The sequence below is a fragment of the Sphaeramia orbicularis genome, chromosome 14, assembly GCF_902148855.1.
Source record: "Sphaeramia orbicularis chromosome 14, fSphaOr1.1, whole genome shotgun sequence".
NCBI classification, from domain to species: domain Eukaryota; kingdom Metazoa; phylum Chordata; class Actinopteri; order Kurtiformes; family Apogonidae; genus Sphaeramia; species Sphaeramia orbicularis.
In genome coordinates, this window is record NC_043970.1 from 23,991,184 (window position 1) to 24,005,608 (window position 14,425).

Genomic DNA, 14,425 nt, shown 5'->3' on the forward strand with positions numbered 1-14,425 from the left:
GGGGAAATATGTCTAAATTTCTCTTTTATTATTTGGTCTAAAAAACTGGCAAAGTTCCAGATACCAAAATGAATCCAGTTTCATAGAAGTACCCAAATATTTAAAGCAACAATTACAGGTATAAAAAAAAAAAAAAAAAAGACTTAACATAAAAATGTGATACATTCATTGAAATGGATAATTAAAAATAGAAAGAGAGTGTGAGTGAGAAACATGATTATGCCAAATGGTACAATACAAATGGGACCTGATTATGTAATATAATCATTAAGTACAAAAATTAATTTTAAAATGAGGATTTGGGGGAAGAAAAAAAAACTCACTCTCCACAGAAACTAAATCTACAAAATGTCTAACAGTTCAGGAGAGTTCAGCCATTTAATATATAATATGCAAGAGGAGCTCAGATTAGCTCTGTCTATGTAATTTTAAGTGGTTTGGTCAATATTTCCCATGCCATTCTAATTGTTTCTCCCTGGACTGATCAATTATGCATTGGTTGTTATCTGAGATTTTGGAGAAGTAGTTGATGGTACGTACAGTGAACCTGCCCACGGAAACTAATTAATACAAGAAAAAAATTAAGGGTAAACAGACAAGATCAAATCCCTTTGGATAATAATGAGGAGTGCATTATAAGTTAAATGAAAGATGTAAAAAGCTGTTACAAGAGAATATTCAACAGTGCAGATTTTCCACTTCTTTTATTTTTGCAGTTATTCACATGTTATTGTTAAAGGATAGTTTGTTAATGTAAACGTTTTCATAATTTAATGTTTTTTGCCTTAAATCAAAGAGAAAAAAATGGGTGTTGTCATTATTTATAGGTTATTATGATATTATTTTTGAGTTTGATGCCCTACCTTGCACTTTGCAAATTCATCCCACGGGCCGGATTGGAACCTTTGGCGGGCTGGTTTTGGCTCCCGGGCCGCATGTTTGACACCTGTGTGCTACAAGGTATCTCTAAGTGATATTTACTCCCAAGATCAAACATATGCTATGGGCATTAAGAGACAAATAAAAAATAAAACAAATAAATAAAATTTAGCATCGGAAAAAATCAGATATTCTATAGGAGGATGTGACAATAAGTTTTTCAGTACCTGGCAACCTGTTCTAAATCACATGAAAAAGGTAGATCCCTCACTTATTCCACAGTAGTCTTATCAATACAAGTCTGTGACTAATATCTGTGTTCCTGATTTATTTATTGTTTTTATTGTCAATTATCTTTTTTTTTGGTGCAACAGGGTGGGAATGTTCATGTGTTTGGGTTTAAAAACAAAAAAACAAACAAAAAATAAAACAATGACTGTATTATATTTTTCTGTGAGTCGAAATTTAATAAAAACACTTTGAACAAAAGAAAAGAAATAAAAGTACAATTTTATCAATATTATGCCTCAACTTATCATTTATACATATGAACAAAACATTTAGTAACAGGCAGAAAATTGTTAAAATTGCACATAATTTTCTTCATTTTGTTCAAGTTATTCACAGGTTATTGTTAAAGGATAGTTTGTTAATGTAAACATTTTCATAATTTAATGTTTTTTGCATTAAATCAAAGAGAAAAAATGGGTGTTGTCATTATTTATAGGTTATTATGATATTATTTTTGAGTTTGATGCCCCAACTTGCACTTTGCAAATTCATCCCACGGGCCGGATTGGAACCTTTGGCGGGCTGGTTTTGGCTCCCGGGCCGCATGTTTGACACCTGTGTGCTACAAGGTATCTCTAAGTGATATTTACTCCCAAGATCAAACATATGCTATGGGCATTAAGAGACAAATAAAAAATAAAACAAATAAATAAAATTTAGCATTGGAAAAAATCAGATATTCTATAGGAGGATGTGAAAATAAGTTTTTCAGTACCTGGCAACCTGTTCTAAATCACATGAAAAAGGTAGATCCCTCACTTATTCCATAGTAGTCTTATCAATACAAGTCTGTGACTAATATCTGTGTTCCTTATTTATTTATTGTTTTTATTGTCAATTATCTTTTTTTTTTGGTGCAACAGGGTGGGAATGTTCATGTGTTTGGGTTTAAAAACAAAAAAACAAACAAACAAAAAAAACAATGACTATTATATTTTTCTGTGAGTCGAAATGTAATAAAAACACTTTGAACAAAAGAAAAGAAATAAAAGTACAATTTTATCAGTATTATGCCTCGACTTATCATCTATACATATGAACAAAACATTTAGTAACAGGCAGAAAATTGTTAAAATTGCACATAATTTTCTTCATTTTGTTCAAGTTATTCACAGGTTATTGTTAAAGGATAGTTTGTTAATGTAAACATTTTCATAATTTAATGTTTTTTGCATTAAATCAAAGAGAAAAAAATGGGTGTTGTCATTATTTATAGGTTATTATAATATTATTTTTGAGTTTGATGCCCCAACTTGCACTTTGCAAATTCATCCCACGGGCCAGACTGGACGCTTTGGCAGGCCGGTTTTGGCTCCCGGGCCACATGTTTGACACCTGTGTGCTACAAGGTATCTCTAAGTGATATTTACTCCCAAGATCAAACATACGCTATGGGCATTAAGAGACTCCAAACAACTGCACTGGCCAGCATCACTGGAGGTATTACCTCCTCTGGAAACCGATAAAGGCAACAATCTCTCTTGTATAAGCCTGTTAATCTTCATTCATTAGGCTCATCGTCCTCAGTCATAGCTGCCAGTGAGCATTATGGCGAAGAATTCAGTCAGTGTACAGCTTTGTTAAATAAAGATTTCTGCTCAGTCAATAATTGTATGCTTGCTTCTCACACATTATCTCAGCAAACACTGGCAGAAAATGACATTTTGTATACAACAGTTTCACAAACATGGCTCATTGCCGTTAATTGGACCTCGCAGATGTTAAAGATCACCTTTTTTTTCCCCCTTATAAATGAATCAATTCCACCTACATTTCCACATGCAGCTCAGCAATAGGTCCATGTCATTAAGAAATGTGAAGTTGCACTAACGTAGGGAGCACAGGAAAATTATCTATTAAATCGTGCAGTTCAGTGGAGATAGTGAGCACAATTCAGGAGAAAAACCTGGTGTACATCTGACCTGGTTTGTCGTCTTTATTGTGTTTAGGATAAAGGTCAGGTTCATACGTCTTGTGCACAGTTCTTGTATGTTTGTCAGGATGTAAATATAACTGTTGGCTATTGGGTAACCTGTCAGTGCATAACATTACACCACACAAGCTTTAAAGCCCTTCAACAGGCTCAAAGGCTTGAGTACTCATCTACACATAATCATGCGGGCCCTCAGGTCTCTTGAGAATATTATATGTTTCTGTATATGGGAACTGAGCGTAACCTCTTGCTCCTGCTCAAAATTCCCAGCATTGGCTAAGGAAAAGAGACGTGTATTGAGAACATTTCTAACAGATCATCTCTCATAGGTCACATCAACAAGAGTTCAAAACAGACCTTTATCGAGACCTCAGGCACTTCCAGCATATATAAGCTGCATGACAAGCATGATGCGCTTCACATTATATTGCCCTACCAAAAGCAAGTATTTTGACAGAGCTTGACAGAACACTGACAGCGTAATAGACCAAAACAAATAAATAAATTTTAAAAAATACTGTAGAGCACCTGTGTTTTGCAGGGATGTGATGTAACTATGATGTTTTGTTTTTTTTTTCTCCTTTCTCTTTTCTTTTGTGCAATGGAGGATGAAACCCATCCAAGTGGACCATCCTGGATCTAAAAGAAGAAGCTCAAATGCTTTCAGGTATGAAGTTCAGTTTCAGCCTCAGCTGTTGACCACTTATGGATTTGGATGCAACAAGAGAGCAAAGGTCCCTCACCTTTTCTTACTGATGTTCAAGCAAGCATTGGCTATATTCTAAAAGGCATCAGCTTGAGAGGGATTCAGCTGAAGTTGAAGACTCCCCAGTGAGTGCCTTGAGGGACACCATGCAGGGAGGGAACTCTAAATACCGACTTATATCCAAACAAATACACACAGAAGTGGAAATTTTGAAGTTGCAGTATGAAGCAGGTCTTGTATAATATCACTAACAAGAGCCTAAGAAAGTTAAACTGTTCCCGTTAGAAAAAGAGACCGCTGTTTTGAATTGCATTAGACTCACCAGGTGTTTATACACACAGAGAAATTCTATTTAAAAAAGCCAAAACACATACTCTTGCAAAATGAGTTTAAGGTAGCTGTTTTGATTTCTGGAAAAAAAAAAAAGTTCAGGAGGAGCTTTGAAGTCTACACTAATAATGACTATTTGACACCAGTTGTTTGTAATATGCATGATTGACTCCACAGCTGTGTCGGTGATAACATCCAATCATATCGATGTATCTGTTCAAAGCAAGGTTATTATCGTTAACGAAAACTAACGAAATGACAAAAACTAGAATTGTAAAAACATTTTCGTTAACTGAAATAAATAAAAACTATAACACTGGGTTACAAAAAAATGTTTTTTGCAAGTTGTCTTGTTTTTTTTTTAACTGAATTAGGACCATTTTGCACCGCTAAATCCAAAAATGACATCTGTTTCTCTCAATCAGGTCAAGTTTTTTTGCTAATTTGATTTTGAAAAATATGATCTTCTCACAAAATTGATTACATTTTTGTGACTTCATCAGTTGATTTTTGATATAGTTCTCACCCAAAATAGGTTTTAAGAGAAAAAAAAATCATTTGATCACTTGATTCCTGTTAGGTACAATGGTGTATTCACCGCAGATGTAGCAGAATACGTCAGGCTTATTTTTGCAAGATCTTCTAGTCGAAGCCATTTCATTCACCTGTAATATTAGAAAAAACCATTAATCATAAATTGGCAAAAGTAAAATCTTCAGAACTCGTTTATTGCAAGAAATATGAAAGAATTTTGTATCATATGATGTGAAAATGCCCATAAATGTAAGCAAAAATGTTAAAAAGCCCATATTTGGCATAGTTCAGAAAGTTGACCTGATTGAGCAAAATTAATGTGATTTTTGGATTCAGCACACAAAAATTATCCTAAATCAGCTCAAAAAACTTCAATAATAAATTTGTTGTTGACCAGTGTTATTAACCCTTTCATGCATTGTGGTCACTACAGTGGACAGTTCTTCTCCAGCTGTTCTCTTGTATATTCGTAGGTTTTGTTGTTTTAGTTCCATATGAGCCAACACAGTGGACACTTACACAACATCCCATAATACACTGCAATTCATATCATTACTATAACTTTGCTGTTCTTGATAAACCTGATCTGCAGTAACATGTTTAAGTGTAAATCAGTTGTTATTTGTTAGACTAAAAGAGTTGTTTTTTGAATATTATATGAGGTAATGACTAGCATTAGAGTATGTTAAAATATGAAAAAACATCAAATTAGCAGCCTTAAAAATGTTTTTATTTCATTGTTTTCATTTTACTTTCTGATATTGGGTTTTAAATACATATTTCTTTACTTAAAAAATTAAATGCATGGACATTTTTGTAACTCCATGAAAAAAAAAACTCGATCGCAATTTTTTTTTTATGCCTAAGGAGGTATAAAAACACTCCAGAAAAAAAAAAAAAAAAATCTTGACTAAGGTTCTCATAATTCATGCATGAAAGGGTTTAAAAGAAAAAAACATAACTAACTGAAACTGTATTGTGTGCTTACAAAACTAACTAAAACATATAGAAATTATGGATAAAATTCCCTTTGTTTTTGTTTTTGTCAACATCAGATTGATACGAAATTACAATTTATTTTGCTCTAGCAATTTTAGCTGGCGGCACCATACGACACTTCATGGTCCGTCACTTGTGGTCACTTGTGGTTTTCAGTCATCTTCTGGTCCCCACTCTACCTGGAAACACAGAGACTAAAATTGGGAGAAAGCAGCAGAGTCCTGACTGGGATTTATTTGAATACGACAGTGAAGAAGAGAAATGATACGACAAAACTAAAACTAAGCATTTAGAACAAAATGAAAACTAATAAAAACTAGCAAACCTGCTCTAAAAACTAATTAAAACTAACTGAATTAGAGAAAAAAAAGTCAAAACTAAATAAAACTAAACTATAATGAAAAATCCAAAACTATTAGAACCTTGGTTCAGAGCGGACATTTTGAGACTACACATGCTGTTGCTGCGATCTTGCTTTGGCTGTCAACTTTTGCCGCAGCAGGTCAAGCTATCTTGTGTTTTTCATTTGGGAGATGTGATTTATAACTGCGTGTCCTTTACAAGACAGGACGTCAACTGGCTGTCAATCATTTATCATTTGCTGTTGTAACTGCCTGGTCTGGGACCTTTTAGCCAATTTCCCACTCGCCATTACGCCAGCATTCAAGATATGAAGCTGCTGCTGTTTGCTATGGAGCCGCTGAAAATATGATACATACATAACAGCCTGATCACAGTCAAGGTGCACAAGTATATTTGCATCGGTTATTAATCAGTTTTGCAAAAAGGTACCCCCAAAACTAGGGATGCACCAATACCACTTTTTTCCAGACTGAGTACGAGTACTTACATTTGAGTACTTGCCAATACCAAGTACCAATACAAGTACTTAATAATCCCATTCCAGTTCTTAGTCCTTTTGTAAATGGGCTTTATTGTCGTTGTCATTAGTCTGACTGGAAAAAAGTGCTGCTACTGACATTTAATGTGTTGGAATGAGTGTTTCTCAATTAATCCACCAGGGGGCGCCGCTCTGAATTAACCATACTGGACAAATACCATGAAGAAGAGTAAAATTTTTTGAGAAGAAGAAGAAGAAAGTCAGTAATTATAAACATGGAGATGACAGAGGCAACACTAATGTGATACTAATATTGTAGCGTTTTCACTGGTAAGGTTTAAAAGCTTAGCTTCAGCAGGTAGAGAAAAGATATATGAGAGAGAAGTTTCGTTTTCACTTCTGCTGGCGGCACGGTCCGCACCGCTCCGTACACCCGCTGGTATTCTCATTCTGTGTACGCATCCACCAGCACCTGGAAAACGGATGGAATGTACGCAGAGGACGGACAGAACGCTGCGTCTGTATCTGTAACGTTACTTGCAGTCAGCGTTACTTTTATCACCGTCATTTATTTTGAAAAATGTCCACACTCTTCACACTCCACACACATTATTCCTCCTCCTCGTACCTGCTGCACTGAACTATGAATGTCAAATGGCCATAAGTGGTATCGGTGCATTTGTATTGGATATCTTTTACGAGTACGAGTACACACACTGAGTATCGGAGCCGATGCCGATGCTACTATCGGTATCGGTGCATCCCTACCCAAAACCATTCCCAAAATGTTTCTGTGGCCATCTTATTACTAGATCTTGCAATCCTCCAAATTTGAAGAAAATCGGATAAAAACTGATAAAATGGCGACCCAATGAGCGTGAAAACGTGCACAATTTTATTGTTATAAGAGGGCAACATTATTGTACATAATGTTTTGTAACACAATAAATAATTACTACTCAACTCCTGTGTCTTTTTCATTACAAAATACACACAAAAATACATACTCACATTGCCTTTCATTTATTGATCATTTTTGTTGAACAGCTGTTTGATTATCAATTCTTATTTTCAGTATTAAGACAATCAACCATTTTGTTCTGAAAACCCCTCTTTTACAGTCCTTTAATTGTAATAATAGAATGGGAACCTGTTATTTAAGTATTATTATGACTAAATATGCATAACTAGACAGATTTTGGTATGCTCCCTGGCTGCAGAAAATTTGGCAAACGGATGTTTACGTCGAACCGCATGTTTTCAATGACACGTTGTTCACCAAAATTCATGTAGTGTCCGTACACCAATATACTTCCATCAATAATGTCGCATATATGCCTTATAGATATATTGTTATAACTTGTTCACAAATGTTTATTTCCTCCTGTACGAGGAAGACTTAGTTAAAGATCTAACAGAGATGTGACCATGTGGTAAACCAGATTTCCATTCCAATCTTGTAGTGTCCATACACCATATTCAAAATATGTGGGTCTAATTTTATTTTTTCTGTAAATATATGGAATTTTTCAGCATGCATGCTTTGGACACGACATCTATGCAATAAACAATGCATGATTATCCTGAGTGCTGAAACATTTGTATATCTTTGTAGGTATTAAATATGGAGGCTATTAGGCTGTAGTATCTGTACACCCAATAATTTCTGATTTGACAGGGGTACAAGCCTGCGAAATTTTTAATAGACACCATAATACAAAATATTTTGGACTTTAACAGAGAAATATCAGACAAATAAAATGGCCTGTCTGATTTTATGATAGAGCATTATTATTTTTTATCTATATGTACACCCTTTCTGGTACCCTTGATTGTGATCAGGCCCATAAGGTTTCAGGATGTATACTGTTTTTTTTCATCACTTTAAGAATCACATCTTCTCACTACAAGCAGCAGAGATCAGGTTGTTAGTGCTTAGAGTGACTGACTTCATGGTTCTTTAACCTTCCTACAGTATCCTCTTTGCAAAAGGAACTCGCATGAGTAATTTTCCTGAGTTTATCAGCTCTGATACCATGCTTAACAGGCTGCTAATTTTAGCCGAGTGTGTTTGCTAGGGAATGAGAGGAAGCCAATATTATCAATATCAAGTAGCCTTAACGCTGGACATGGGGCGGCGGGCATGCTGTGCATAGTATATCATCTTCGGCTGAAACAAACAGAAAAAGCAAAGTTCAAGCTTGTAAAATTGTCATATTAACGACAGCACATTCACTGCTGGACCGATACAGTTTGCTGTCCAAACAAAATCCAATATGCAGTCTTGAAATGACAAGAACAAAAGCCAGAAGGAGCAGTGATGTAAACTCATGAGATCAATTTTCACAAAAGATGGAGAAACTGTAAAGTATAAGTGTGTTCTACAGCCATATTTTTACAGTACCTGGCTTTGTGGAGTTGGCTAATCGGATTACCATTTATATATTGTATGATCTCTGTAACACCGCTTAAACTGTTACCTGAACATTACACCACTCCTACTTCCAAATGAATTTTAACTCAGGGTAAGGGGCTCCATTTTCTAATTTATTAGTCTATTAGATTTGCTCAGAATTTCACTTCACTGTTGTAGTGAAAGATGACATAACTGGCACCTTCAACACCGATTTGCTATTGGAAAATTTCTCCTGTGGCAGCCAGGGCTTTTACACAATCGCCGTGTAAGGTTGGCTGTCTGTCGATTAATTATTAATGTTTCTATGTTCTGCTCGAGACTCTTATTTGAGGGATGTGCTGTCTCCCTATTATGGTTATTAACTGCTTTTGACTCATGGAAGTGTTTTGCTATTCAGGAGAGACACCTAGAATTTGGCAAGAGAGACCGGACCGGACCGTTCGGTAATTGACAGTGCAATAAAAATGAGACCAGGAACAGGATGAATTGAAAATATTAAATTGAGTCAATAACACCATGCATATCTCATGAGAGGCCTGACTTATAATGTAGTTTTGCAGATCATATTCTTTTTACAGTGTAGTAGAGCGACTTGGACTCTTTCTACAAGAACAGGATATTTTCGACGAGATATTTTAAGGACCAGCAGAACGGAGGCCTGGGTTGATGTGAAACTGTTACATGTGTTCAATATTTTACCTGAGTCTTGCGATCAAGGTTTAGCTCAGAAAATGCACTGAATATAGTTCAGTCATGTGTCATGGCAGTGACATATCCTGGAATAGCACATAGAGTAGACAATGCATGGGAAACAGTATGTTGTATAGAATAATTTATATTTCGAAATGACATTTTGTGAAAATGGATATTGCACATGGACTGTTTTGCCCTCCCCTTTGTGTGAGGATTGTCTCTTCTGTTTTTTAAAGCATTGATTGCCTAAACTGCTTTTAGCAGCTAAGATTTACACAGTGTCAGGAAGAAGTATGGATAGCCTTGCAGCACAGCATAAAGAGGGTGTATATGAGGAAGATGTGAAGTGTCCAGCCTTTAGACTTGCTTCCCAACTTGCACAAAAAGTAATATTTTTCTCTAAGTACTCATTCCTTTTACTGAATGTAGGATGGCTCATGAATAGAATAGAAGTTAAATATTCACATCAGACTTTAGTGTACCTTTTCAATAATGCTGGAGTAAACTGTAATCTAAACTTCAAAATGTTTGACGATAATCAAGGCTCACGCAAGGTCACAATGTTCCTACTATGGAGTCATCTTCTGTGAAACACTAGGGATTTGAAGAAGGTCCCCTTTAGCTAGTTTTTGCTTTATTTCATCCATTACTGACCGTTAGGCTAATGCAACACATTGGCTACGCTCTGTCTCTCTTTGTGTTTTCCTGCTGGGCATAATGTGTCCTACTTGGAACACATGACACACATGGATGCAGACCATTGGCAGAAAGGAAACAAAGAAAGCAATTTCTTAATAAATTGGAATTGCAGCAAACAACATGTGAACAAGAGCCTGAAGCTGTCCCAAACTCTCAATACTTATACTTTATTGAAGAGAATTTGCCTTTAGTACAACAGAAGTGCAGATGCATTAGCAATTGTTATGTACATCTGTAGTGCATCAGACACCTGGGTGTCTGTGAAATCACACTGATTTATAAGACAAGCAGGAAAAAAAAAAACAATCAGCCGTAAATCAATATATATCAAACACTGATCTTTGTATTTCTCTATTCAAACCTTGAGAAAAGAAAGCTTTTAAAGCTCTCTCCCTGCAGTGATTCTTTAATCCAGTCCACTACTGTACTTCAGAATTGGTTTACACAAGTCTAATTCTGAGGGTTGGGGGAAAAAATGTTGGTTGGTAAAAGCCTTACTCTACAGGTTTGGGTGCATTTTTCACTTCTGCAACATTTCCACAAATACATCTATTACCGTATAGATATTCATTATAGAGCTGCAGGAAGCACTGCAGGGAAACACTGCTCCCCTGTAGCCCTTTCCTCAAGATGAAAACACTACTCGGCTACTGCTGCTGTTGCCTTGGAAACCTGGTCACTCTCACTCTTTTACCCACACTCTTCACCACTCGCTTCATTAAGTGCATTGCTGCTGGCAATTAGAATAAAACCAGCGGCAGGGCTGGCTGTCTTGAAATGCAGTCTCCAATTAAACACTTTGAAATAGCAATGGTTCTTCAAGCTACATCTGCTCTCTATATAATAAACCATGCACCTGGGAGCTATGTTTCTAAAAGCCTGTACTATGGTAGCTATACTGACGAATGACTTCAAAATCCATGTCTTTTAGTATTGTGAATACAAACGTACAGTGGGGATCAGAAACTGCCTTGTTACTGTGATGTTTTTTCAAGTCTGCCCTGCGCTCAAATAAGCAAAACAATGTTCTAGACATTGTCACGGTTGGTTCACACAGGAGGAGAAAAATGCCTGAGTGATCAATCCAAATCTGCATCCTTGTGCGTGCACTACTATTTCATGTACTTGAGAGAAACAGACAAATATAAATGATTGATTTTGGAAATATAAGTGGAAAGTGTGCGGATTACAGATTTTTAAGTGTCACTAACTTTGATTAACTGACGATGTTATTGCTGCATTAAAATTGATGAAGTAAGCGAGTCATCATCACAGGACATTTGCTTTAAGTGAATGAGTACTCTGAAGTAGTGCACTTTATGTTTCATGTATAACATCATTATTAATTGAGTGTTGCCCATTGGATGCTCTCACACATACTAAAAACAGAGAAAACACATACAGCGGTGTTTTTACATCACCCAGCACTGAAAGCTGTTAGTGCAGCCTCACCCTTTTCAGCTGAGTCTGTGAAGCTTTGCATCACTCATTTAACACTCTATTACCTCCCACCTGAGCACACTCTCACTCATTACTGAATTACCTACAAGCTATCCATTTGCATTGACAGACCCTTTGTAATAAGGCGACAAGCCCTCTAACAAATGCAGTTCAAATGTGATTGCAGATTTCGGAACAGTTATATGGTCGATTGCAATATTGCAGTCGACCATAAAATCTTCACAGTATCAGAGCATTTTAAATATATTTTATTCGGCCCATCCATCGGATCCTTTTTTACCACTGACCAGCAGTGTAGATAAACCAGCACAGACGGGAAATTTTCACTCTGCCGTATCTACACTACAAATATAAACAGCCCACAAGTCATCAAATTTAGCCGTCACTCTGAGTTCTGCGATGAAAATAGGAGAAAATAAATTTCATAGTCAATATCTTCACTTCAATAAATCATTGTCTAAATAGAGTCAGTGGCTGAGAGTCTTTCAAAATTAATTCAAATGATGAGGCATGCTGCCACCAAGATCGAGGACTTGTTATGATGCCACAGCAGTGAGTGAGATAGAGTGTAGTTTGGTGTTATATTATTTGCTTTACAAGAAAGAAATGTAATAACTAGGAGATAAAAGGTCAGCAAAAAGCATTTCATTCAAGGGTGGTTTTTCAGTAGTGGCTACAATTAAAGCTGCAATGTTTGATTTTTATTTTTTTATGTCATTGGACAAAAATCACATAATTATCGTTCAGCATTTTGTACATCAAGTGGTCTGAGTCAAAAGAGGAATTTTCCCTGTTTTTAGGTGAATGGAGGTTTTGGACATTCATTAGGTTTTTTCAGGGAGGTGGAGGGGTTATGGATGTAATTGTCACTGTTAACACTATAATGCCAAATGTATCATATTTGATACATGAGTTTTGAAGCCCTCTACATGGCCAGTGTGATTTTTTATTTTTTTTGAAAAGCCTGATGTATACAATTAAATACATGTAATACACAGATAATCCACCAGGGGGGAGGAATTTGTTCACCAGAGGCCTTTCCAGTGACACTACAAGACTGTCATTAATGAGGAAGGAGGCAGAACTTTGCCAGTTTTGAAAAGGAATTACCAATTTGTTAGACATGTTTGTGCTATATTATGTTTTTGTTTGTTCAAAAATAATATTTGAGCATTGAGACCTGATGTATCAAATATGATACAAAACTGAAACTCATACATGGAAATTGATATTTGGAAAAAAAAAAAAAAAAAAGGGGGTTGCTCAGAAGGACCAACAAAGGCTCCGGTTTCAGAGAATTGGAATTTTCTGTCAATGATTAAATGTTTCAGGCTTTACAAGGTTAAGACTGTCAAATACGACTCTACCGCCGCTCTGTTCCATGGGTTCCCACAGAAACATGTCACTTCCACAGCGTTAGATTATTTTATTCTTTTAATTTGGACCAAGAGGAGAGAGCTGCATTTTCAGATTCTGGCTTGTTTACCACTGATATTGGCTTGTGAAAATCTAATAATATCAATGACAACTGGCCTAACATCATGTAAAAAAAAAAAAAAAAAGAAGTGCTTTTTTATATCATCACTTGACTCCCAGACCTTGTATTTTCTATCCTTTAGAAATACGTTGGTTATTAAAAGGAATTAAATGGAAACTGATCTTCAACCTTCGTTCTCTTACTTGAAGGTGGTGAAAGATTTTTGCTGAATAGGTTGCACACCTTCATTGTATGAGTCACAAAATAACAAAAAAAAACTCATAAAATATTACATTTCAATTAGATATATTTCTCTGCAATAAAACCTAACGTGTGTTTTTAATCTAGCATGAAGGTTGATATTTAATTAGATAACAGTTTTAATAATGTTGTAACATTTACATGACTATAAAAATCTAATTACTGGGTGTAATCAGATAATTGTAATAATCGGGTCTGATGCATTTATATGCACTGCAGAAATGTGATAATCAAAATACCCTAGTTTACATTTTTTCAGTATGTTATTGGATTGTTTCGGAGGAGTGACAGTCAGTTTTCTGTTATTGTTTTCTGCTCACACTGGGCCCGTTTACATGACCATAAAAATCAGATAACTGGGAGTAATCAGATGATTGCAATTATCAGATCTGATACATTTACATGCATTTCCGAAATGCGATAAATGGAAAAACTCTTGTTTAGATGTTTCAGTCCATTATCGGATTTCTTTCGCAGTAGGTATGTACGTAGTGACAGTAGACTCAACTTAACTCCCTATTATTGAGCCTGTTTACAAACACACTAGTACTCCAACCATTATCCGAGTTTGGGAGTTATCAGATTATTCAAGTGATGATGAAAACAATATAATCTGATATGCTTTATCAAATAACAGCAGTAATTTGATTATGAGAAATTGGCTTAACACACCTAAACTCCCCAATACTCTCATGTCTTTGTGCATATATATAGGTTAATCTGATTTATTTTGTTCTTTTTTTTCATCTGCACATGTGTAAACATAATTGAAATCGTAGAAAACAGATGTTATGTAGTCAAACATGAATGGAAGACAATAACAGGAAGTTTGAGTCTACCATCTCTATATACGTACATACTCTGAAAGAAATCTGATAATGGACTGGAGTGTCTAAACCAGGGTT